Source organism: Lactuca saligna, chromosome 7, assembly GCF_052625555.1.
Source record: "Lactuca saligna cultivar CGN05327 chromosome 7, ASM5262555v1, whole genome shotgun sequence".
In the NCBI taxonomy this organism is placed as follows: domain Eukaryota; kingdom Viridiplantae; phylum Streptophyta; class Magnoliopsida; order Asterales; family Asteraceae; genus Lactuca; species Lactuca saligna.
The window spans coordinates 155,614,516-155,639,843 of record NC_136423.1 but is presented as its reverse complement, the minus strand read 5'-3'; the positions used below and the strand labels follow the sequence as shown (position 1 = coordinate 155,639,843).

The 25,328-nt window shown below is 34.9% G+C and overlaps 1 non-coding gene across 1 annotated transcript; it reads right to left on the bottom strand.

Moving 5' to 3' along the window:
- Positions 1-16,009: 16,009 nt before the first annotated feature.
- On the bottom strand, positions 16,010-16,091 carry TRNAS-UGA (transfer RNA serine (anticodon UGA)). Its single transcript has one exon. It is a non-coding gene; the product is annotated as a tRNA-Ser (tRNA).
- Between the last annotated feature and the right edge of the window lie 9,237 nt (positions 16,092-25,328).

Sequence of the window (25,328 nt, the reverse complement as noted above, 5' to 3'; positions counted from 1 at the left end):
ATGATTCCACACGTTATCTCTTCATCCTAGGTAATAACCGTAACTTCTATTTTTCCTCGATAGAGTATTTAACTCTATGGTTTTCTTGACAGCAGACTATGCCCAATCTTGCATCTGCTTATCGTACTATGTTGTACTTTCAATCATAACTTCCAAGTTACAAAATAAGTCCTTATTGTGGACTCCTTCTTCTTCTCAGGATAAATACTTTCATTTATCTATTGTAACAAACCGATGGGTCGTGTTCTAATGACCTTTCATCGTATGATGCAACGCTTAGACTCAAGTCTCTTAGAGTCAAATTCCAGAATGGAATATACCTTCTTTCATATTCTAACGTGATATAATCACATTTTTACATGTAGAATTTCTAGCTACAAGCTTCCTTAACAACAAGCACGATGCTATCGATCACATTGATTTCAATCTTTTGACTTAGGTCAGATGTTACATCGAACTTGGTTCCATGAACCACGTAACAAACTCCTCGTAGTCGGACTCAATTTGATATGACCACTAGGGTCGGAATAACAACCATCTTACTACTCACTACCGAAACAAGGGTAATGACACACTTGGACAAAACGGAATCAGTTACTAGCTTCTTGGTAACCTTGTGACTTTCCCTGATCCAAGTGCGAGTCTTGTGCTTCCGGTAGTATATGCATCTACTACCTTTCACACTTACTCATACTCGTCCCAAGTATTGTCCCGCAGTCGACCAATTCACCATACAAGAAAATCAGACAATCATTCAACACATGAGTTAGCAAAACTAGGGTTTACATTAATTCCTTGAAACGATTACACAAAAGTTCAAGTTCACCCTATACTATGCCCCTAATAGGCTACACCACATGTTACTTTTCATATCGCTACTTTATAACTTGATATTTGGATATAAAATCCTCATTCCTGATTCCTTGCATTGCCATCTGCTTGATCAAGGATCATTTAAAATGCTCTTGCCTTTGGCCTTGGCGACACATTTGGCTTTGTAATTTCTTCCCTTCCTGGGCAGTTTTGTTTGAAATGTCCTTCTTCACCACACTTAAAGCAGGCTTCTCTTTTGTTTAGGCATTTGCTGGCGTAATGATCCATCTTCCCGCATTTGAAATAGGTCATTTCTTTAGAGCATTCCCCAATGTGCTTCCTTTTGCACTTGTCACACCATTGTGCTCCTTCTTCGAGCTTCTTCGAATCAGACTTCGAAAATTTTCTCTTCTCATTGGACCTTGAAGATCCTTCAATCTTTCTTTTCTTGCCAACTTCAACCTTGCTGGCGGCTCTTCCCTTAATCATATCTTCAACAGACTTGGCAGCCCAGATAGCTGCCTCTAGAGTAGGCACCTGACGAACTGGCACTGCATACTCCCATGAGAGTCCCTTTGCATACCGGTCAACCTTTGTCAGCTCATCTGGAACGATGCACAAAGTAAACTCCATCTTGTCTGTAAAGTTATTAGAGTATTCATCAACTGACATGCTGCCTTTTGTCAATGTCAGAAACTTATTCTCCAATTCCAACAGATTTTGAGCCGAGCAGAACTTGCGCTTGAACTATGCCAAGAACTCTGCCCATGACAATTGCAGTAGCTCATTAGGGTTTAAAGTCTTCCCTAGAGTGTTCCACCAACGAACGGTTCCACCTCGGAACTGACACACTGCATAGGTAGTCTGCAAGTTGCCTCTGCAGCCACAAGTCATGAAGGCTAACTCCATTTCGGAGATCCAATCCATCACGCTGATCGGATCCTCCTTTCCAGTGAAGGTCGATGGTTTGCAACTTAGAAAGTCCTTGTACTTGCATCCCATTCCATCATTCCTTCCATCATGGTTGTTTTGCCTAACTATCGGTGGGTTGGCTTGACCAACCGATCCACTGAAGTTTCCACCTTCCGAGTGCCCTTCATTTAATTCGGGCTCTTCCAAGTGAATTGACAGTTCTTCACGATTCTGTTGAAGCAACCGTCTAGTCTCCTCCATTTGACGATCCAACATCGTTCGAATCATCAATTGTACACCAGCCATTGTTATCGGCTCAGGTGCTGCTGCTACGACAGGTATTTGCTCAATCACTGGTGGTTGATTCCTGTTTTCATCAGCATTTCAACCTCCACTTCTTGTTCTCACCATTTTTTGATCTACACACCCAATAAGGTGAAATTAGATCCTTATTCACGATAGATATTCAAATCATCCTTATCACTCTGAAACGTTTACATGCTAGTTCTAATACTGTAGTTGTACGCTTAGAATCCTACACACATAAGGTTTCCAGATCCGGTCGGCAACAGACAATAGATCCGAACAAATAATAGCATCAATTTAGCTATCACACAAAACAATTAGCACATAAAAGCATTTTAGGCATCATTCATACAATAAACTAGTGCTTATGTCAATTTAAGTGTACTACCTAACATATTTTAGACACACTCCTCACAATCATTACTTAGCATTCTAGGTTTAAGTCTAGAAATTTCCTACAAATTCCTAGTTCGCTTAAACTAATTCTCTGATACCAACTGTGACATCCCCAATTTCACAGCCACAAAAGACCGATTTGTTTATGCTTTATTTTAAAATAAGAGTAATGGTTTAAAGAAAACGGTTGCGGAATTTGTTCCCAAAACAAGATATGATAAAGACTTATCAAAACATTTCTCAAAAAGAATGTATTTTCATTTAATAATAAAACATCGAGATGTCATGTTCCGATACAGACATATAAGCATAAACAGAACTTACATATTATTTACACTAATGATTTATATCTCCTTTAAATCTCTCTGTGAAATATATATCTTCGTATCGATACCTGTGATACAAAGAAAACTGAGTGGGTCAGACTTGGGAGCCTGGTGAGCATATAGGGTTTTCATCCCACAATGTTATATCATATAAATATATATAGAACATCCAAAATTATATAATTTCACCATATAAAAAGCAACTCTTATCCCACCCCCATCGATCCTCACAATGCCACGATCTAAACTCTCGTATCTAAAATTTTCCTCTTTATCTGATCCCTACTCACGGATCTAAACTAATCTGTCCACCTGATCCATACTCTCGGACCTAATACTAACCTCTTGGTCTAATCCATACTCCCAGATCTAAACTAATCTCTTGGTTTGATCCATACTCCCGGATCTAAAACTGTGCCCAATCCATACTCCCGGACTAGGGACAATTTACTATCTCTTAATCCATACTCCCAGATTAATGACAAGTTTACCTATTGGTCTGATCCATACTCCCGGATCTAAAACTGTGCCCAATCCATACTCCCAGACTAGGGATAATTTGCTATACCTAAATCATGTTCTGATCCATACTCCCGGATCTAAACTGTGCCCAATCCATACTCCCGGACTAGGGACAATTTACTATGTCTTAATCCATACTCCCGGATTAATAACAAGTTTATCTCTTTTCCTATTCCATATTCTCGGATCTAAATCCAATCTCTTGATCTAATCCATACTCACGGATCTAAAACTAACCTCTTGATGTGATCCATACTCACGGATCTCATCTACCCATGTCCTACCCAACATATTCGTAGATATATATATATATATATATATATATATATATATATACACACACACACACACACACATATATATATATATATATATATATATATATAGTTTAACTCATTAAATCCTATATAGTTCATCCATTCCATACTCAATCTCAAATAAACAAACAATATATAAACACATTGCACGTATTTCATGACAAATACTTAATATTTATGTGTTAGAAGAAAGTGACCACACACTCACCCAAAACATATACTTAATACATTCAAAAAAATACTTGTATTATAATCGTGTTTATGAAAGGGACTATACACTCACTTGATCAGAAGATGATCGGACAGCACTACGGCTCTTCAAGTAGATATTCTTCGGTGAAACCGGGATTACTTCATACACCGGGTTTCTCGCGGGCAGAGCTTCGGTTCGGAAACTCTTTTGTTCTCGGGATCTTCGGGTTTCGGAACTTGCTTCGGGTCTCGGGGTTGATACCGGGTCTTCGGGGGGGTTAAAATAGGGCTTAAAGGGTGTATCAAGAGTGGGAGAGAAGGGTTGGAGCAACCATAGTCGGCTGGCCCTTCAAATCTATTTATAGGGTAAATTTGGCCCTTGCCACGTCGTGGGCTTGATCGTCACTGCATGCGTCATCCCAAGTTGCATCTGGGGGACACCCGGAGCTATCAGGAGATTTGCCACGTCGTGGCACTGCTTGCCACATCGTGGTCTCTGACAATTTTGGGGTTTCGCGCCCCGAACTTCTGATATTCATAACTTTCGCATACGAACTTCGTTTTCGACATTCTTTATATCGACGCGAAGGTGAGATTATGCTCTACAACTCTTGTTTAGACTCCATTGGCTAATTTTTTACTTTATTTTTAATATATTATAATTATATTACTTATATATTATTTTTAGTAGGCCGGGATAGGAAAACTCCGTTATAAACTCATAACTCCTTCATCTGAACTCCGTTTTCGTCTGTCTTTTTTTCGTTGGACTACTATCGAAGACATCTTCGAATCTCGTTTAGATCACTAAGGATAGATATCTATCTACCTTAAATTCACTATTTACGTCGCGCTGGGTCGCGCCGGTTCTGTTGCGAAACTTCGACAGGTCATAACTTCTTCGTTATAACTCGGATTTTGGCGTTCTGTATATGCACGGAAACCTTGTGACATATAGTAAAACTTGGTTAAGATTAATCCTTTTAAATAATCTTCCATAAAAAATTCATTTTTGATGCTTATCGTCTCTAATTTGACTAGCCCGGATCTACGGGCGTTACATTTAATTATGTTTGAACCTCCATAGTCGGTCACACTCTAGGAAATGAGTGATTTAAGCCTATTATGAGTATTGGTTAATTGGCCAATTTGATTTGGGTATTGCAATAGAGATTGCACTAACAGTTACGAGTCCTTAAAAATAGAGATTTTAAGTATCGGAACAACCTAAAATTAGAGATTACTTTATGGATTTAGTCATAGGTAGTTCTAAAATGTCAATATCTTTTATTCTTCAAACCGATATGCATATGGGGTTTTGTTTGCAAAATCTATTTTACATTGGTACGCTCCAACGCTATTCGTAATTGGTAGTAATTAGGGGTATGTCCATGTATGATTAGACGAGGAGGCATAACCTATGTAGCCAAAGTTTATTTGTTCCTTCTCGTAACTAGAAATCAATATCTATGGGCCCCTTGATGTATGATGACATCTGAAGTTCTTGGTCGGGCCCTAAGTAAATTATTTTTTCAATTTTGAAGTCAGATGTGATCGTCAGAAATATGTATCGGGAAACAGAATGGTGAATACCGAAATTGATTATTACCCTTGTATCATGTTCATAGAGATGTCTAGAACAAAGGAACAATTGGTGACTTGTCTAAGGACTGAATTTTGATTATGATCAGAGTTTGGCAATTAAGTTGGATGACTACTCTTTGTTGATTGTTAGTGAAATATTAAGAATGTGAAAAGTTAATGATTTGTCCAACTGAGAGACTATTGGAAATAGTGTCTGAGGTCATAAATTGTTTTGGTAATATTTCTAATAATAACATTGTCCTTTCGAGTTGGCCTCATAACCCAAATATCAATAAGGAATGGAGAAAATAAGTTATTAATTTATTAAGTAATTGATAAATTAATTAGAAATTATTTTAGAAATTAATTAAATAATTTTAATTAATTAATGAGCTTGAATATTAATTAATCCAAGAGATACAATGAAATCTTATTGAAGCTCCTAAAGCATTAGGTTTGGATAGTTTTGATGATGTCCCTAATAGGGATAACGTAGGTTTCTTATAAGCTAAGGATAAAGCCAAAAAGTTTGAATCCTTTAGGGTTTCATCAACTTCCTATAAATACATTTTTAGGGGTTAAACCCAAAGTTCTAATTCCTTTCATAAAATTCATCCAACCTCTGTCCCTCTCTCTTCATATAAAAAATTCTAATCCTCTCTTAGGTTTAGGAATATTGAATAAACCTTTGATTAAGGTTTTGCCTTCTTCTTATGGAGTTCGTGTGTCTTACTACATTAGAAGGATTCTACTTTGGCTTATTCATCCTTTGCAAGCACTAGCACATACGAGATCCCAATCAAGTAATCAAGAGGTTGTTATATTTATTTTATATTAAAGTTCATTATTATAACTAGTTAAACCTAGATCTAGGGAGCATGTACACTTAGGTAAATCTTTTGATTGTTTCCGCTAATTAGATAGTGTATTAATTCTATTAAAACCCAATAAGACCATTTGTGAAATTTTGTCAATTTTTGCCTATGGATCATATTTGAAGTTTAAAAGAAGTCACTTAAATTTTGTATTAATTATCATAAATAAAAAAAAAAGAAAAAAAAAACTAAACCATAGAAAATATAATATTTATATAAATGAAAAAATAAAATTTATTTTAATCATAAGAAGGTATATTTTTAATATATAAATAATTTTTGTTGGCTAAAACTTTATCTAAAATATTTAAACTACAATACATCATTAAATATTTGTACTTTTTATTTTTTATCTAAAAATATTTGAAGCATAGAAACATCATTTTATCTACTTTTATTTTTTGTGTGGTATAAACTTTGATATTTATCTTTATTTTTGTTAGACACATATATTTATTTTATAAGAAATTTGATATGTTATGATAAAAATAATAATATGTTGCTATTTTGTTTTAAAAATGTAGCAGATGTCTTCCAAATTGGATCAGTGTAGGGCATAAATGAGTCAAATACATTGTTTTTGGGAACCACCATGTGCCATGACGTGACCATAAGGAGGTAACGATGTGACCATAGGGAGGTCACGACATGACATGCTAAAAAAGAGAACACGTTCTGGATGGATGTCATGACGTGGCCTGAGTATGGTCATGATGTAACTGTAGCTGCAGCCCAAGCCTATTATCTTTTACGGTTTGCTTCGTATTTACACCTCTAATCTTAGATTTAGGGTTCTATTTCTATCATCCATCTCCCTCTAGAACCTTGAAGGAAACCCTAATAACCTTATCTTCATTTGTGAGCTTATTCTTAGTGTTTTTGGTTGATTTTTAAGGAAAAAAAAAAGAAGGCTTTGGTAGTGTTGTGTGCATGTTGGCAAGTTTAAGTTTTCTTTTAAGGCATCTTTGGACCTTTTCAAGTGGTCAAGATCCAAACTTTATTGTTCTAGGTTGCTAGATCTAAGTTATTGTCCCTTTATCTTTAAGTTTGAGCAAGTTGGAATTGTGGGATTCCATAAAGTTGGCAACTTTATGGGTCGTTAAGGTCGCTTGAGTGTCATGTATGTTGGATATGAAGTTTGGATAAGTTTTAAAGACATTTATGTGATTGTGGTTTCATTTTTCATCATTTTGACCTAATAACAAATCTAGACATGCATTGGACATACATGTCTATATAACATTAATTTTTAGAGTAATTTTGGAGTTAGAAGGTCCTCTAAATAGTGGATGGATAGCTTAAGTGATTAAGGGATAGATGCATTAAGTTGTCCGGCCCAATCTGTTGTAGTCACGACGTGAACATATGGTGGTCACGACTTGATGTATAACACCCGATTCTAGGTATTTTCATTTTTGACCTTTGGTATTTTAATACTTTGCATATTTTTCCTCTAGGGGGTAGTTTTGCCATTTTCAGAAACCTTGTAGTAAGCGGGGCGTACGCATGCAGGGGACAAACACTAAAATTTAGGGTTTAGACCCTATCTAAATAACATTTTGAACCTTGGATCTCACATTTCTTAGCCTCTAAAGCCCTTTGAGTCACATTTCGAAACCCTAGCCCCTTTTGAAGAGATTTGACCTTTCTTGTGTGTGTTTAAAATGTGTGTTGGTGAGACTTGAAGAAGAGCTTGAAAGAAAGAGCCTTGATCAAAGGAGAGCTTGTAGATCAAGATTTCTCAAATCATTTCTAGCTTCATTGACGTATAAAGCTTGGAAGTTTCTCCTTGTTTGCTTATATCTAGTCTTTATGAAGTTTTGGTCCCATTTAAGTCATATGATGAGATCTACTGGCTTCCTTTCACTCCAGAAGTTAGGAGTTGCTTCTCTTGATATTTCTGAGGTCCTAAGTCCATGAAGTTATCATCTTGATGGTTGTGGATCAACCATGCATGAGTTTAGGTCATTATGGTTAAAGTAGAATGCTAAAAGTGAGGTTTGTGTCCTTTTGAGCCATAAAAAGGCTCCAAGTTCATGAATTTATGGTTTAAGATGTTTGATAAGACTTGGATCTAGATTTTTGGCTTTTGGTTGCAAGTATTAACCACTTAGCGGAAACGTGCTTAATGGGCACATACATTGAGTGTACGTATTTGTACGTTGAACGTATGCTGCCCGGTTCCCGATCATGGCTCGCTTGGTAGTATGATGGGCGTACCTAGATCATACGCAACGCGTACTAGGAATCCTTGTAGAACGATGGGTGTATGCCTGAGTACATCGGGCGTACTCAACCATCGTTGACTTCGGTTGACTTTCTTGGGTTTAGGCCATATTTTGAATTTTTAGGGTTTTAGCCTTGATGGGGCCATTAGACTTCTGAATTTGGGTCATTTCTAAGCTATGAGATATCTTGAATTTAGGCCATGATGTGTTTTAGGCCCATTTAAGAGGTTGGGCCATATTAGGCTTTGGGATGCCATTTAGTAATTTCTACTTTTTGAGCAAATGGGTTGGGCCTTGGTTTTGGGACATGTAAGAAAAGGGTAAAATGGTCTTTTACCCTGAACCTTGGACAATTGGACTAGGATTTGATCTTTGGGTTGTAACCCAGTTATTGATTGGATATTATTTGATGGTGTTAGCATAGGGATTTTCTGGATCAGTACACCGAGATTTTATCGGAGAGATTCAACAATGTGAGGTAAGTTTCCTTATTGTTTTTGGCGAGTCAAAGACATGAATTTTGGCCCATGGTATATTATGTTTAGGATGCTAGTTGTGTGTGTGACTGTACATGTATGATATATGTTATGTATCGGGCGAGGCCCGAAGTCACACGGGGCCTGATGATTATCTTGTATGCTATTTATCTTTGTGATTCTTGCATGTGTTTATGTGTTTGTATGTATGCCAGGTAAGGCTCATTATTTAATGACATATCTATTCCGAGCGGGCCATGTGTCGAGCAGGTCCCGATGCTGGGCGCGACCTGATGACGGGCGGAGCCCATTATATGTTTACTATGTATGGTATGTGTTATTTTAGGGAACTCACTAAGATTCGTGCTTACAATTTTCGATTTATGTTTCAGGTACGTCTGGATCCAAGGGGAAGAGCTCGGGGTGATCGCATCGCACACACCACGTTGTTCCGCATTTTATTTGACTCTAATGTATTTGGATGTTTTGTTTACACTTTTATTCTATTATGGTTCATGGACATGTTTTGAAAAATGGTTTTATTAATTTAAAAATTAAAGATTTTTATCTTGATTTTTGGGTCGTTTCAAGTTGGTATCAAAATCTTGGTTTGAGGCATTCATACACACTTTCGGGTGTGTCTGAACTTAAATTGGGGATTTGGTTGGTTTTTATAAAAAGGAATGTTTTATAAAAAGATTTTTCTAACAAAATAAAAGGGTATGGTGCATGAAATCAACCCAGCTCAAGTAAGTTTTCCCAAAATACCCATACATGTTTTATGATATGCTTGATTTGTGAATTTGTGAATTGCATGCTAGGTTAGGGATAAGGATCTAACAGAAATGTCTTTATATGCCTGATTGTTTGAGATTTTAGAATTGCATGCTAGTATGACTTTTAGATGATTGGATGGATTGGCCTGATATGTGATGACTTGACAGTCTGCGATACTAACTTGATAGTCCGTATAACTGACTTGACAATCCGCATAACTGACTTATCACTACGCATAACTGACTTGTCACTATGCATAACTGACTTGACAGACCGCATAACTGACTTGTCACTACGCATAACTGACTTCACAGTCCGCATAACTGACTTGACGATCCGCGATGCTGACTTGTCAGTCCGCATAACTGACTTGACAGTCCGCGATACTGACTTGTCAGTCCGCATAACTAACTTGACAGTCCGCAAAACTGATTTGTCACTACGCATAACTGACTTGACAGTCCACATAACTGACTTGATAGTCCGCATAACTGACTTGTCAATCTGCATAACTGACTTGATTGTCCGCATAACCTATCTTTTTTTATATATTAAACCTTCTATTTATATGAAATTCACATCTTTAATTTACAATAGGGATCATTTCACAAAATGGCGTCCAATGTACCAACTTCTTCGAATGCAGCAAATCCATCCAATGGGTCAGCTCCAACAAATGGTTCATCTTCATGGAAGACATCAGAGGTGTTGGTCCTAACACAATGTTGGATTACTGTTTACAAGGGTCTACCAGTAATGGCTCCCCTTAATTTCCTTTTTGGTGAAGAATGGTCCTGCCTAATAACTTTGTTCAACTATCAGGTGGGACAAGGACAACAATGGCTAAAACCCGATATTGTTAGTAAATGGATGGATTTAAAGACTAAAGTAACATGGTTCTATCGATGCTACAATTATGAGAAAAAGCGAAGCTCTGATGCAGACGTTGAAGAACTTCTTGAACACGTGAACGAATATTACATATGCGAGTTTGATGGAACTGATTTCGAGTATACGGACGTTTGGAATCTGGTTAAAACTAAACATTTTTTCATGTAGACGACTGTTTCCATATTTATAATGTTTTATGAAATGTTTGTTAGTCGTAATGTTTATGATTATAATATTTGTAATGTTTTTATGTTTATGTTTATGATATTTGTAATGTTTGTTAGTCGTAATATTTATGTTTATGATATTTGTAATGTTTTTATGTTATTTGTAACGTTTATTTTGTTTGAATGTATAACATAAAAACACATATTTGTATTAAACGAAATTACTAAAAACAAGTATTTCATATATATATATATATATATATATATATATATATATATATATATATATATATATATATATATATTATATATATATATATATATATATATATATATATATATATATATATACAAATTTCTGAAAATCAAGTTATATATATATATATATATATATATATATATATATATATATATATACAAATTTCTGAAAATCAAGTTATATAGTATCTCAAATAATATTTGTCATCCTATTTCTATAGAGAAATCCCGCATCTCTACGTGGCTTATCAATCTTCACCGGTACCTCCGAAACAATCATTTCCATAAACATGCATACGAATATTCCATAATCCCTTCTGTCAAGAGTATATTCTCGTTGTGGCGTGTCTACAATATCAATAAACTCCATAGTTGCTTTGTCTTTGTGTCGAACAGGGAAATCGTTCCAGTACTCAATAGCATCTAACTCTGAGATAATACTATCTCCAAAACTTTTGAATTCTCCACCAGTAAGGTACTTTGAGAAGAAATTCATGGATCGTGCTGAATCATAAATATCTACTTTCCAGGTATCTAAATGTAGCACTACCATAAATCAATGGGTAGCAACAACATTTATGGGGAATAGAACCTGCAAACAATAATAAATTAAATAGGCGTAAATTAAGTAATATTTAATATATAAATAAATCATTATTGAACTTAACTAACCATATCCACATCCTTCCATTTAGGACGACCTGCAACACCACTTGCTACATGGCTAAAAAACATGATTTTCTTAGTTGCAAATTGATTTCTTGAGGATATATCGTCCATCTTGCGTTCGTTGGCCGTCTTTCCATGAGCAGGGCAATCCATATCGCAATATGTTGTACATTTTAAGATAAAACTGTTACAATCATTTATATAAATTATTGTCTAAAAAGGTATTTAAATTTTAAATTTAAGGAATGTTATCAAGGAAAGTAACCACCCAGAGTCAGTAACTGCAAGTAACCTCAACCAAAACTCCAAATCTAGTGGGAGTATATGCAGCCTATGTTTAGTGTTGAGGTTGGAAGAGATTATACTCCATTCTTTCTAAAAACTCAACACACTAGCAGCATAAACACTGTCTAACAAGAGCTGATTTGAAACATCGTTACTCTCTTCATTCACAGTCTCTTCATTTGCTTTTTCAGGACTCTCCACTTCTTTTTTTTCCTTGTTTTGGTGATTCTCTTCACTTTTGGTGTGGATTACATCTAAAAAAATTAACATGTTAAATAATTATCAATAATGTTATATTTTATAAATATACCAAATTTAAAATATGATCGAGTTTTGTACCAATGTGAACGGAGTCCGCTGATACCAAGGAGCACCCCTCTTTCGTTGTGGCCTACCAATAGGAGTCATTGTTACTGTGTGATGTTCAGCCACGTCCAGTGACGGATCAACATGCGTAGGTGTACGCCCAACTTCCCCCTCCAAACCATGACTACCTAAATCATCATAGTTCAACTGTGTACCATGGTAATATGTTTCTTCCTCCTCTTCATTTATCATCTCCTCCTCCTCCTAATCATCATCATCTCCAAACCCTGTGGCTGGCTCATCTTTTTTGTTTTATACACGATCTACTTTAGAAGATAAGTCAGCCACAACGCCTAGTAGATGCTTTACTAATGCCTTTGTTCTCGTCTTTTTCTTCTTCTTTACCAACCTTGTTGATGTGTTGGTTGGCATATAAGTTCTTTCTATATCAACATGTTGTGAGGAAGAAACATTTGTGCCAGATTTAGTCGAAGATGTTTCCGACTTGTACTTCTGTCTTCGAGGAGGCGAAGCAACAACAGGCGGACTATTTCGGATCGGACTATCTTGCCGGGGGGAGGGGGGGGGGGGGAGGACTCTGGACTATTTCAGACCAGAGTATGCTGTTGTGGGGGAGACTCTTCATGGTTAAGAGTCAAGTTCATGTAGCGAACATAAAATAGCAACATCAGCTCCGTCGGGTTTGCCACGATAGAAATAGGTTGGTTGTTAGGCTGCAAAAATCAGATTGTTACTTTAAAATGAAAAACATTGGAATTTGTAAATGTATATAATCCTTAATATTAAAAGCATACCAAAGACACGTTGATTATTCGACGACATTGAACCCAAGTTAACGGTGTTTTACTTCTCCACGACCTCATCCGTGGCAATTATGTAGGCGTATGTATATAAAACTAGGTTGCCTCGGGGAACGTCTCCAAAATCCATATCTATGTAAAAAAATGTAAGCATAAGCAGAACTATGATAACTATTTAAATGCATTAGAAGCTAACCTTAAACGGAAGCATAAAACCAGGAACAGTACACTTGTGTACTTTCTTGGATTCGGGATTGGCCTCCTTGAATAGTCTAAATTCCTCTATGTTCTTAAACATTCCACGCATCAACGGTGAAGTATAGGTCTAGAAATATGTACCTCATGCAAACCTGCAATTTTCAATTTATTTTTTATAATTACTATTATTGTATATAAACACAATCTTTAAATATAATACATGTTCCAATCATCTATATTATCAACAAGCTTGTATACTGCCGCGAGAATGTTCGTTTTAATGTCTCGTCCGTGGAGACCTTTCAACATAAAAACAAGTTGGATAAGCATTACAACATCTTCATCCTGAAGTGAAATAATTCAGAGACATAATGTACTCTTCTAAATCTTTCAGCTGCAAACGTGCATCAGAAATGTCTGGGAACAACCGAGCACGAAGATTTGAATTTGACCGGCCTTTTTCATCATAGAGTAAATCCACATAAGGACAAACTTTTAAACCACAAATGAGAATATATTCAGTTTCACCAAAATCCAACTGCATCTCCTGTATATAAAAAAGAAATCTCTCCATTTCAAATACTTGTTGAGACATTACTTCGTGCAACATCATAAAATGCACAAGTAAGAGACCACCACGCCTTTTAAAGTTAAATCCGTTTTTTGATTGAGATCATCGTGCTACAAAACATAACATTTAATTTTATATAAAACGTTAGTAATTGAAAATAAATAGCAACATACTTTTTAAATATAACTAAATACCTCATATATATATATATATATATATATATATATATATATATATATATATATATATATATATATATATATATATATATATATATATATATATATATATATATATAAAGGAATGTAAAAGGGCAGATTTTTTTTTTTTTTTGAAAAAGCATTTTCAAGTCATTTCGCGGAGTCTAAAGGTCATTCCGTGGAACACCCTCTACGGAGTGACCACTAGCCTCTGCGGAGACCCAATTTTGTTGATTTAGATCATTCCGCGGAGGGAATACATCACTCCGCGGAAACTCCTCTGTGAACTGACGTATATCTCCGCGGAATGAATCTTCCCCAAAATCGAACCTGTGAATCTTTACATCACAAATCTAAATTTGTATATATATTTCTATGTAATCAATTGGGGTTTCGTAACAATTGAATCACATACGACATTAATCAAAAGAGGGTAATGTGAGAAATACCCGGGAGCCAAATCCATCGCTAAAACATCGAGGAAATTGCCCTCCATCAGTGCCGGAATTTAACTTGAATCGCCGTCGTTTGATGTCGTTATCGCCGGATTTGAGTCGTCGTCGGAATCCTCGATAGCTCACAGTCGACGCGGAGGATCGTTTTTGTCAAAGCGAAATCGGGAACCTGTGGGGGACTAAAGAGGAGGATTGAATTTGTCAACAACATGAGGGTGAAATTACAAAACTACCCCTCTCCGCAGAGGATTCATGGGTCCGCGGTCGGTCATCCGTGGAACGCATGTCTATATCCGGAATTTATATTTTTCATGTCTATATTTTTGAATTTACCCCCATTTTATGCTTATTGGCGGTATTTTCCCCTTCTAGAAACACAATAATGGAAACCGTTGTTTCACGAAAGAAAGCGAAAACTAGTGTTTCCAATGAATTAGCGGTATATTTAAAGAAGGTTGATATGGGATCTGATGAATTTAAGAACTATCATAATTTTGAGTGGTGGAAAGAGAAAGGTTGGCATCAATATCCTATTTTGGCAGAAATGATCCGTGATATACTAACTGTCCACGATGGTTGCAAATGCGAAGTTTCTTAAAGAATCATTTTGAACAAGAGGGACAAGGAGCGAATTTAGTTGAACATGATGTACATAATAGAAGTGAAGATTGTATTTCGTTTTCTGATAGCTCATATGAATATGGCTCATATTGAAGTGATTGATAGCTCCGATGAAGTTGGCTCATATAGAAGTGTTGTTCTTGTTTGGTTTTGTGATAACTCAGACAATAATAATAATAATGGAATCGGTTTCACGAAAGAGTGCGAAAACTAACATTTCTAATGAACTAGATTTATATACAAAGACGGATTTCCAAAGTGTTATGATTTCTGACGAATTTGTGAACTTTAATATGTTGGAATGGTGGAAAAATAAAGGTCGACATCAATATCCTATTCAAGGAAGTAGTATGGCTTTGGAATTTGCTTTTTGTTTGAATGGCATGGTTTTGGAGGAGATGGATGAGTACGTATAAGCTAACTCCGAGATGGTTGCAAATGCGCAGTTTCTTGAAGGAGCATTTTGATGATGGGGGACCAAATGTGAGTTTTACTTAAAGGTGGTGGGTTAGATGAAAGTGAAGATCATGTCGTTTTGTTTTATGATAGCTCGGATGAAGAAGGATTCTTCTGATAGGGAAGATGAAGACTGGAAAATGGTTAAATACAGTGTGATAAAAGTTAAAAAGTAATTAATAGGAATACCAACAGTATCCATTTTTTGTATTAGGTTAAACCATAACCAAATTACAAAATATTATAATAATTTTTTTGTTTTTACAAACGTTGACCCAGCGGTGGGGTGGGAATTGTTAATTGTATGAATCCATGTGTTAGGTTCGTTTGTATATAGTTTATAAATCACATAATCATATTTTTTTTCGAACAGCAAAAATTTGAAAACGTCGACAGCAGGGTTCGAACCTGCGCGGGCGAAGCCCAATAGATTTCAAGTCTATCTCCTTAACCACTCGGACATATCGACTGCTACGTTATTGGTTTATTTTATATATCATAAAAAAGTTATTATTATTATCATTATTATTATTATTATTACTTTAAACTGATTTGTTGTTGGTTTAGAATGTTTTTTTTTTCCAAAACTCAGTTGATTTTGAATTCAACCTTATCTTCGATTGTTAATCTATATCATAAAATTGTGTATATTATTATTATCATTAGTTTATTTTGTTTATTTATTTAAATTTAAAAAATAAAAAAAATCAATTTTAATAATTAATTATTTTTTCTTATTTTCTTATAAATCTAAAGTTTTTAAATATTTATACATTTATATTAAATTTTTTTCATTAATTCATGTAATATATAGATGTTAAACCTAGTTTAAAAATAAACAAGATACGTACGTTAGGACAACAATACAACAAAAGATATAAATGATTAAATTCTTTTTGACATAATGTGAATTTGTAATATTTACATACAGCACAACCTAATAATAACATTGGTTAAACTTAAGGGGCGATTTAATACATAGACTATGATATTAGTACATAATCTATGTAGCGATTTAAGAGACAAGGGTTTTTATATATATATTTTTTTCTATGTTTAGAAAAGTTGGATTAGAAAAATAGTAAATTTATACAACATACAAGTAGGGTATAGATTATTTGTTCTGGAACCGAAAAATCCGAAAACAAAATCGAATCGAAATCGACTCCAGACCAAACCATATTTAAATTTGGTTTTAGGTGTGGACCGAGACCAAACCGGATTTTGATTTTGTTTTGGTTTTGCGTTTTGGTCTCATAAACTTTAGATTAAATCGGAGCTAAATTCGAATTGTATTAATTAATTGATTAAAAAATTTATTTTATATTTTGTATATTAAATACTCAATATAAAGTAAAAAAAAAAAAAAAAAAAAAAAAAAAAAAAAAAAAAAACATTTTAATCCTTTTACCAATTTAGAGTTTTCAGTATTTAGTAATCACGACTCATAACCCTCACGAATTATATGAACACTTTACTTTTCATTTTTAATTTAACCTCCCAACCATATAAAGTTTATATGTTTATGGTTGAAACTTTAATTTTTTATTCTCAACCTTTGTAACTTAGGTTTGAAAAATGGCAACACCGAATTTTTAAAATAAAATATTTGGTTTTGTTGGCTTTTAAACTGAAATGAACTGAATTAGAATTCGGTTTCTGGTTTGTTCTAGAGGGATTTGAATGCAATTTGATTTGGTTTTTGACTTTGACCAAAAAATTTAAAACCAACTAACCGAAGCACCTATAAATCTAACCAATTCCTAACCCTACATAAAAGTTTAACGATTTAAACATGTTTTGTTTATTGGTTGCTTATAAGCAAAATGTTTGCACACACACTATTCAAACAATTTTTATTTTTATTTTTCACTAGGTAATTTTTTTAATGTATAGCAATTTGTAAAGCAAGTTTTGTCTTTCGTTAGATATGGGCAAAGTAATTTGAATTCTTTTAGAAATTTAAATATAAATTACTACGAACAAATATTTTGATAACATATATTGAGAAGCCTTCATTACTCTTAGATGAACAAAAACATGTTATAGGTTCAACTGCAAACACAACTATTTTGTGATCGGTTAATTTTGTCTTGTTCATATATACTAATATGAAAAATGATAAGGTAAATGTCACCATAGCTTTATAATGGTCGATTCAGTTCCTTAACTTAATTTCTTGTTTTTTAAGAGATTAAAGTCCATAGCAACCTGTCTATTAAGCCATCCGAACGGATTGTAGCCGGTTCATGTGTCATGTCAACTAAAATTGCCAAAATGCTGAAAGTTTAGGACCAAATATATAACATGTTGCAACACCTGTTCCAGGTATTATTTAATTTTCTAAGTTTAGGGTTTTGATGTTGGGACTTGACGAGTTAGGAGCCCCGACTCGTCGAGTAGAGAACATTTCGAGGACGTGGGATCTAGGCCCTACTCGACGAGTTGGAAGGCCAACTCGATGTGTAGGTGCTTTAAAGGAAAAAACCCTAATTTTAGGGTTTGCATCCTATATAATCTCCTTAAAAACCTTATGGCTGACCTTCCATCAGCCTCCAAACCCTAAGAACGTTTGTGCTAAACCCAAATCCCCATTATCTTTCATTTTGTGAGTTAGAGTGACTTGTAGAGCTTGAAAAGAAGGAGATAGTGAGAAGAAGAAGAAGAAGAAGAAGAAGAAGAAGAAGAAGAAGATCCAGCAAACCAAGCCCTCGCTTTTGAGCTTGACCATCTTGTGGACTATGGTAAGCCTTTAAGATTCGATTTTTACCTTAGAATATGGCTAGATCTTAAGTTTACTCTTCATTTCCTATCATTCTTAGTGATTGCATGCATGGGGTTCATAAAGTTTGCAGCTTTATGGATCTCCAGGGAAAAATAGTCCCAAGGTGGGCTAGATCTAACTTTTGATCAAGCAAGGGTTTTTAGAGCATATTTCCCCTTTTTGGCCATTTTGACTTAAGGACATGCATTGGACATGCATGTCCATAAAGCCTTCGTATTTGGAACGCTTTGAGGACTAGAAACTCCTCTAGAAAGGAGGGATTCCATATTACTTTTGGGAATGCATGGAAAGACTTTTGAGCTTTCCAACCATGGATAAGAACCTTAGAGCATTCGGAGTGGTTATAGAGGTTAAAGTTGGAGACTTTATCCCTCTGGAGGCCTTAGGGTTTCAAATATAATCCCTAGAGTCCCTGCATTCGACAAATCATCATAATAAGCAAACAGGGAGGGGGACTCGACGAGTTGCGCTAGCGACTCGATGAGTCGGATTGGGATTCCCCGTCTACTAGATAGTAAGTGAACTCGTCGAGTTGATGAAACAACTCGGCGAGTTAGCTAGGGTTTGTTCAGGTTTTCTGAACTTCGGAGGAACTCGACAAGTCGCTAGATGCACTCGACAAGTTGGGGTCAGCATGGACTGTTGACCTTGACTTTGACCAGAGTTGACTTTGAGGGTAATTATGGGATTATGTCAACTTAACCTTATGATGCTTATAGGAAGTTGAGTTGGAGTTGTGTGTTGGGACTTATTGCATCTTATCTTATCAACACAACATTCGTGAGAGGTAAGTCTTCTCACCATACCAATGGGTCTAAGGCACCAAGGCCGACCCATTTTATGATATGTGGTACACTAGCTGAAGTTATGTTTGAGGCATGATAGTTGATTATGTGCTAGGAAGTATGCTAGTTGTATATGTGTTATGTTTGTATGGAAGACCATGGGAGAGCCTATGACACATGGATGTAAGACCATGTGGAAAGCCCATGGATTTTCTACTAAAGACCATAAGAGAGCCGATGGCAACCGGATGTAAGACCATGTGGAGAGCTTATGGCTTTCCTGTTAAAGACCATGGGAGAGCCCATGGAATTTAGGTATAAGACCAAGTGGGGAACCCATGGCATCCTGGATTAAGACCCTGGGGACGAGCCCACGATGTCCCTATACGTTGTATGCATGGCTTATGTGATATGTGTAGCTTTTATGGCTATTATGATATGTTTTATGTGGATTATATGTATGGTATGTTCTGGGAACTCACTAACAATTAGCTTATAGTTTGTGGATTTAGTTTAGGTACATCTGAGCCCAAGGGCAAGGGCAAGGCTCGATGGGGCGACATACACTCTCTCAAGCGTTTTCTTATAGGACACTCTGATGATTTGAAATAAATTGTACTTAATATGAATTTTGAAAATATTTGTATTTAGGAGTTCATGTTTTGTGGACAGTATCTTGGTTAATCAAAAATGAAAAATTTTCCTTTGAAAATTTGGGTCGTTACACATGTGTTATTATCTTCTCCAAATTTTTGTGTGAATAGAACACAAGCAGCAAGATTGAATCAACTGATCACAAAAAATGAATTTTTTGATCTTCAACTCATTTCGATAATCAACTCCATAAACAAAACCAGAATCATCACCTAGCTCCACCTTGATGTCTTCGTTCCTCTGTTTATTGACTAGGTTTTGGTGTATTCCAGTATTTTGAATCCCCTTTTCGAAATCCAATCCCTAAAATTCCTCAATATCTCTATGAATTTGTTGGTAGGTGAGATCCTAGGAGATGATTTTGGTAGCCTCACTGTACTTGTTCATCTTGACATGATGCAGAACAGCTTTAATGACTCCATTTCCGACCAACTTTCTGATTACTTGGATATGAGCACGCATTCGCTTGAAGGTGGACTAGGACTCAAACTGGTTTCTCTTTGGAACTTGACAACATTAATGTTGAGTGTGAATCGTTTCCAGGGTATGATTACTCAATCTCTTTTAAAACTTGAATGTATTCGTATTCTTGATCTAAGCAATAACAGTCTCACTGGTGGTTTAAGTTTTGAAGTTTGAAACCTTTGAAATCGTAAATCCTTAATGTTGATTGAAACTTTTCTTATTAGAAGTATCTCTGATGAAATTGAAAATCAGACGAAGATAAGGGAATTTTGGGTAGGACAGAATTAGTTTTCTAGTGGATATCTAATGAAGTTAAGGAAATTGGAAATCTTGAATCCTTGAACCATTTCAAATCAATATTACCACTTCGAATAACATTTGTTTGCTTTTGCTTCGGATTCACACTTCAATCTGCAATTGATTTCACGGACTTCACTTAGATTCTATTTAACCAAAAGAACTCATATTTGACTTTTCAATTCTATGCTTTGACTATTCTCTGGTAATTAACTAACCATTCATCTAAACTTTGATATCACTTCACATAAAACGTAGATCTTGAACTAGTGACTATCGAAACTATTTCAATCCATAATACTATTGAAACATCAGTAAACACCAACTTTGACTATTACATTGATTGTTCTTCAGTTATTTGATAACCAAATTAATGACACATTAGAATCAATTTGACTACTTCGATAATCAACATGCCAGGTGCTTTCGATGATTTTGATTTTCAAAGTAAGTTCCACAAACACCAAATTCATCTCCATCTTCAACTGTCTAACTGACGTCGATTTTTCTAAGTGAGTCCATGTTGGTGATGATTTGGTAATTTCAGTTGATGTGGCATGTGAAACTGGCTACAATCGGTTAGAATGGCAAAATAGACGGGTTGCTATGGACTTTAATCCCTTAAAAAGCAAGAAATTAAATTAAGGGACCGAATCGACCAAAACCCAAAACATTATGGGGCTACATTGACATTTACCCATAAATATGCAAGAAGTAACAACATACTTTGGATAGAAAACATTTTGACTGCATCATAATATATTCATTACTTTGAAAAACAAACACCCAAGTATTACATGAAAATGAACATTGAAAACAATAAATTATATATTTTTTTAATTAACCTCAAGGCCCAACAAAAAAACATCTAAATTAACACCAAAAACTATCTTAATTAACCTCATAACAACCACCAATAATGACATGTACTCAGCCTTCTTCTTGCATGTGCCAACCTGAAACCCAAGTTTAAAAAAAATAAGTGGCTAGCGAGGGTTATACTAAAGAGTGAATTTGATGTTGAAATTAATAGATACACGGGTCTTTCATTAAAATATTAACACATGTTAGCTAGTGTACTTTACTTTGCCACCATATAGTTAATTTAGCAGAAGTACCACAAATTATCTGAACAACAATGGGATAATAAGATCCCAGAAAGAAGCACTAAATCATATGAACATTAAGAACAATACAATAAAATTAATGAAAATCATTATAAAAGCATGGAAGTTGCTAATTCATAATTCAACAGAAGAAACTTGAAAGCAACATACATGTATCAAATATAAAATTCCATCACGGGCGCATGGAAACTTTACTACTCTATAAGAAGGAAAAGTATGATAAATGAGGGAGGTAAATATGGAAGATGATACTTTTTTCCAACAATTGAAACTAAATATTACTACCATAACATAATGTTCAAGATATCGTTTTCACAATTGCAAAGATTAAAAGGTAAGCAATAGCTAAAATGTTAAAAAAACGATAATTATATATTTAATTTTTTTCTATAATCTAGTTAATTATATAATTTTTCTCATTATAGTTAGTAATTTATCATTCATTTCAATCCAAATTATTCTTTGTATCAATCAATATCATATGGAAAAAAAGTAAATGGCATGATCATAAGATTTACCTCATCAATTTTTTGAAGTTCTGATGCAAATAAGGACAAACATAAGCTTAAACAACAGTTGATGTGATTAGTGTGAAAGATTTCAGGGATGAAACTATATGCTTACTGAAAACTTCAATACAATAGTTCCATAAGATTAAACAACACTTGATGTGATTAGTATGAGTGAGGAATTGTGTCGAATATGTTGAGTTTAACCTCGAGAATACTAAATTTCATGTAATCCGAAAGAAATCATATCCACATTTGTAAAAGGTCATCATAAAACACTAAAGGTAAACCATATCAAAGAGCATTATATATCTCTGTGGTGTAAAAGTATAAAAGTATCAGAAGATATACTAAGATGATGTAAGGCTTGTACTCGAAATATATCAACAAACCATCATTTTTATTGGAAGTAATATTTGAATCATGTAGGCCTAAACTTATACTCCAAATAGATCAATAAACCAAGATGAATTTTCCATTTGAAGATCCATGCCAAATGTAACCTTCAAATAAGTAGGATTGTGTAATAACCAGTCAATAATTTGAAATTTACACAAATTCACTATTAGAAAACAGGCCTTTAATGACACGAAATTTATGACACGCACAGATTTACGATACGCAAAAGTGTGTGACGTAAAAATAATGTCATCTCTCCTAAAATTTAAAGGATTTAGAACACGCATTTGTGCATGCCCTAAAATTAGTGTCAAAAAAATAAAACATAGAGGGCACCTAACCTAAAATGTGTATCATGTGAGTGTGTCGCTTTATAATTTTTTAACGAAACACGCATTTTAAGGGGGAAAATGAAATCACCAAAAATTAACCCCCGCCTATTCGATCCCAAAAATTAACACCCCCCCCCCCCCCCCGCCTCTTCTAGTTAGCAAGAAAAATCCCTAGGGACTTCGTCCTCATCCGCATCTTCCTTAATTCCCTGATCCATCACCTCCACCAAAAAGCTAATCCTCAGTTCCAAAAAGTTCTTAGACTCTTAATCGAAATCAGTATAGATCGCCCCACTTCACCTCCCATCTACCCTAACTCATTTTAAGCCATCAACTCCTCATTTTCTCTCAGATTTGAGACTCCTCTTTCATCAGAAATAGGAGGTGGCACGGTAAATTTTCTGAGATTCGAAACTATATGACTTGAATTAGAGGTTGAAGATCAGAAATCGAAGGTTGCAAGTTAGATTTGGGATCGAAAGTCAGAGGTTCAAGGTACGATCAGAAGAATCAGAATGTGGAAAAGAAAAACGGAGGAGGCATCAGGTTTGAACGTTGTTATCTTCTTCTTCATGTATGTTCCCTAGATTTCTTTCTCTTACATTTAATTTTTAAAGATTCTTTTATTCCCTAAATCAGGTACGAAGATTGTTCTCTTCTTCTCCATCTGTTTTTGGAATGATGACTTCTCTTGTTAACCTAAAGGGTATTTTCGAAATTTTGGGCCCTAGCCGAGTCACAGAAAAAAGGCAGAAAGCACGGCACATTTCATTCCATTTGTTCCACGGAGATCTAGACATCTATGAGTCAAATGATCGATTGAACTATTCTACATGAACAGATTTCACCAATTTTTCATCTTAGCTCTCATATCTGCATGATCCTGCTTATAAATGTAAGTATTTCTAGTCTTTCTACTTCACTTACAATGTATTACATTCTCGTTTTAAGTTTCTTCCCTCAACTGTTCATCCTTTTCTGTGATCGTGGACATCTTATGTAAATGAAATATTATATGTTCACATATTCAACGCTACATAATATGCATAAATATTGATCAAACAATGAAAGTTGGATATTGATCGATGTCTGCAATTTACATATCAAGTTAAAATTGCTGTTGAAATCAAAATTATTACGACTTTGATAACTAAAATCATTACCCTACCACTGTTAACACATTTCTAAGGATAGAAATTCATTTTGGCATCAAATAGAGTAAGATTGTCCATCGATGAACTTATAGAACAAAATTGAGCAATTATGTATATAATTTGGGTGCAAGCCAAAAGTTCGTGATTAAGAGAAGTAAAATCATCAACAAAAAGTGTAACCAGTTCAGATTTTTATTCCGTTTGATACTTGAAAATCTACTTGTATGTCACTTCTAAATAGTGTAATACTGTAATTTCAACTCTTTTACTGTGGCAAATTATGAACTCCATTATGTTTGACATATGATTACAATGGCTATGTGGGCGAGCTGGATGCCAAGTAAAATTGGTGATTTGGGTTCCAATACAACATTAAAGGAACATCATTTTTCATTACTATTTAAGTGTGATGGATTTGATTAAGCATCATCAAGAAGAATCAACTGGCCATTGCAAATAAGTATGAACAAAATGTCTAAATTTTGTTCTTCACTTTGTGATCCAATCACATCAACCTTGTAAATGAAGAACAATGAACCATTGAGTATGCAAGTGAGTGACGAATTATTTGATAAATATTGGATGACATGGATTCTACCATATATATTCATTGGCATCTCAATGATTATATTTCATTGAATTATTTTCTTGGCTTAAAAAAAGATTATTCTTAAAACTGCTATGTGTATTATTCTACAAGATATATGAATCAACTCTGATCATAATTCGACATGGTGAATCAATGTGGAATGAAAAGAATCTGTTTACTGGATGTGTTGATGTGCCCTTAACAAGAAAAGGAGTAGAATAAGAAATTAAAGCTAGAAAGAGAATCAGTACAATGCCATTTAACATTGTGTACACGTCAGCATTGGTTTGTTCTCAAATGACAGCAATGCTTGTCCTAACCCAACACTGCTGCCAGAAAGTATTTAACATTTTGTTTTATAAATTATCATCATCACTCAATCATGATGGCGAAGCATGAGCTTGTATAACATCATACCTTATTCGGTCATGGATTGCATCCAGACATTGCAAGAGCAAGAACTAGGTCTAGGTCATGCATATACAATATATTCTTAAAACATCTAAGTAGTGATGTGCATCCTATTTTTAGGTCTGTAATGCAGGCAGAGGAAGGAACATCAAACTTTTAGGTACAATAGTTTGCCTACTCTGTTCCTTTTATAAAAAAA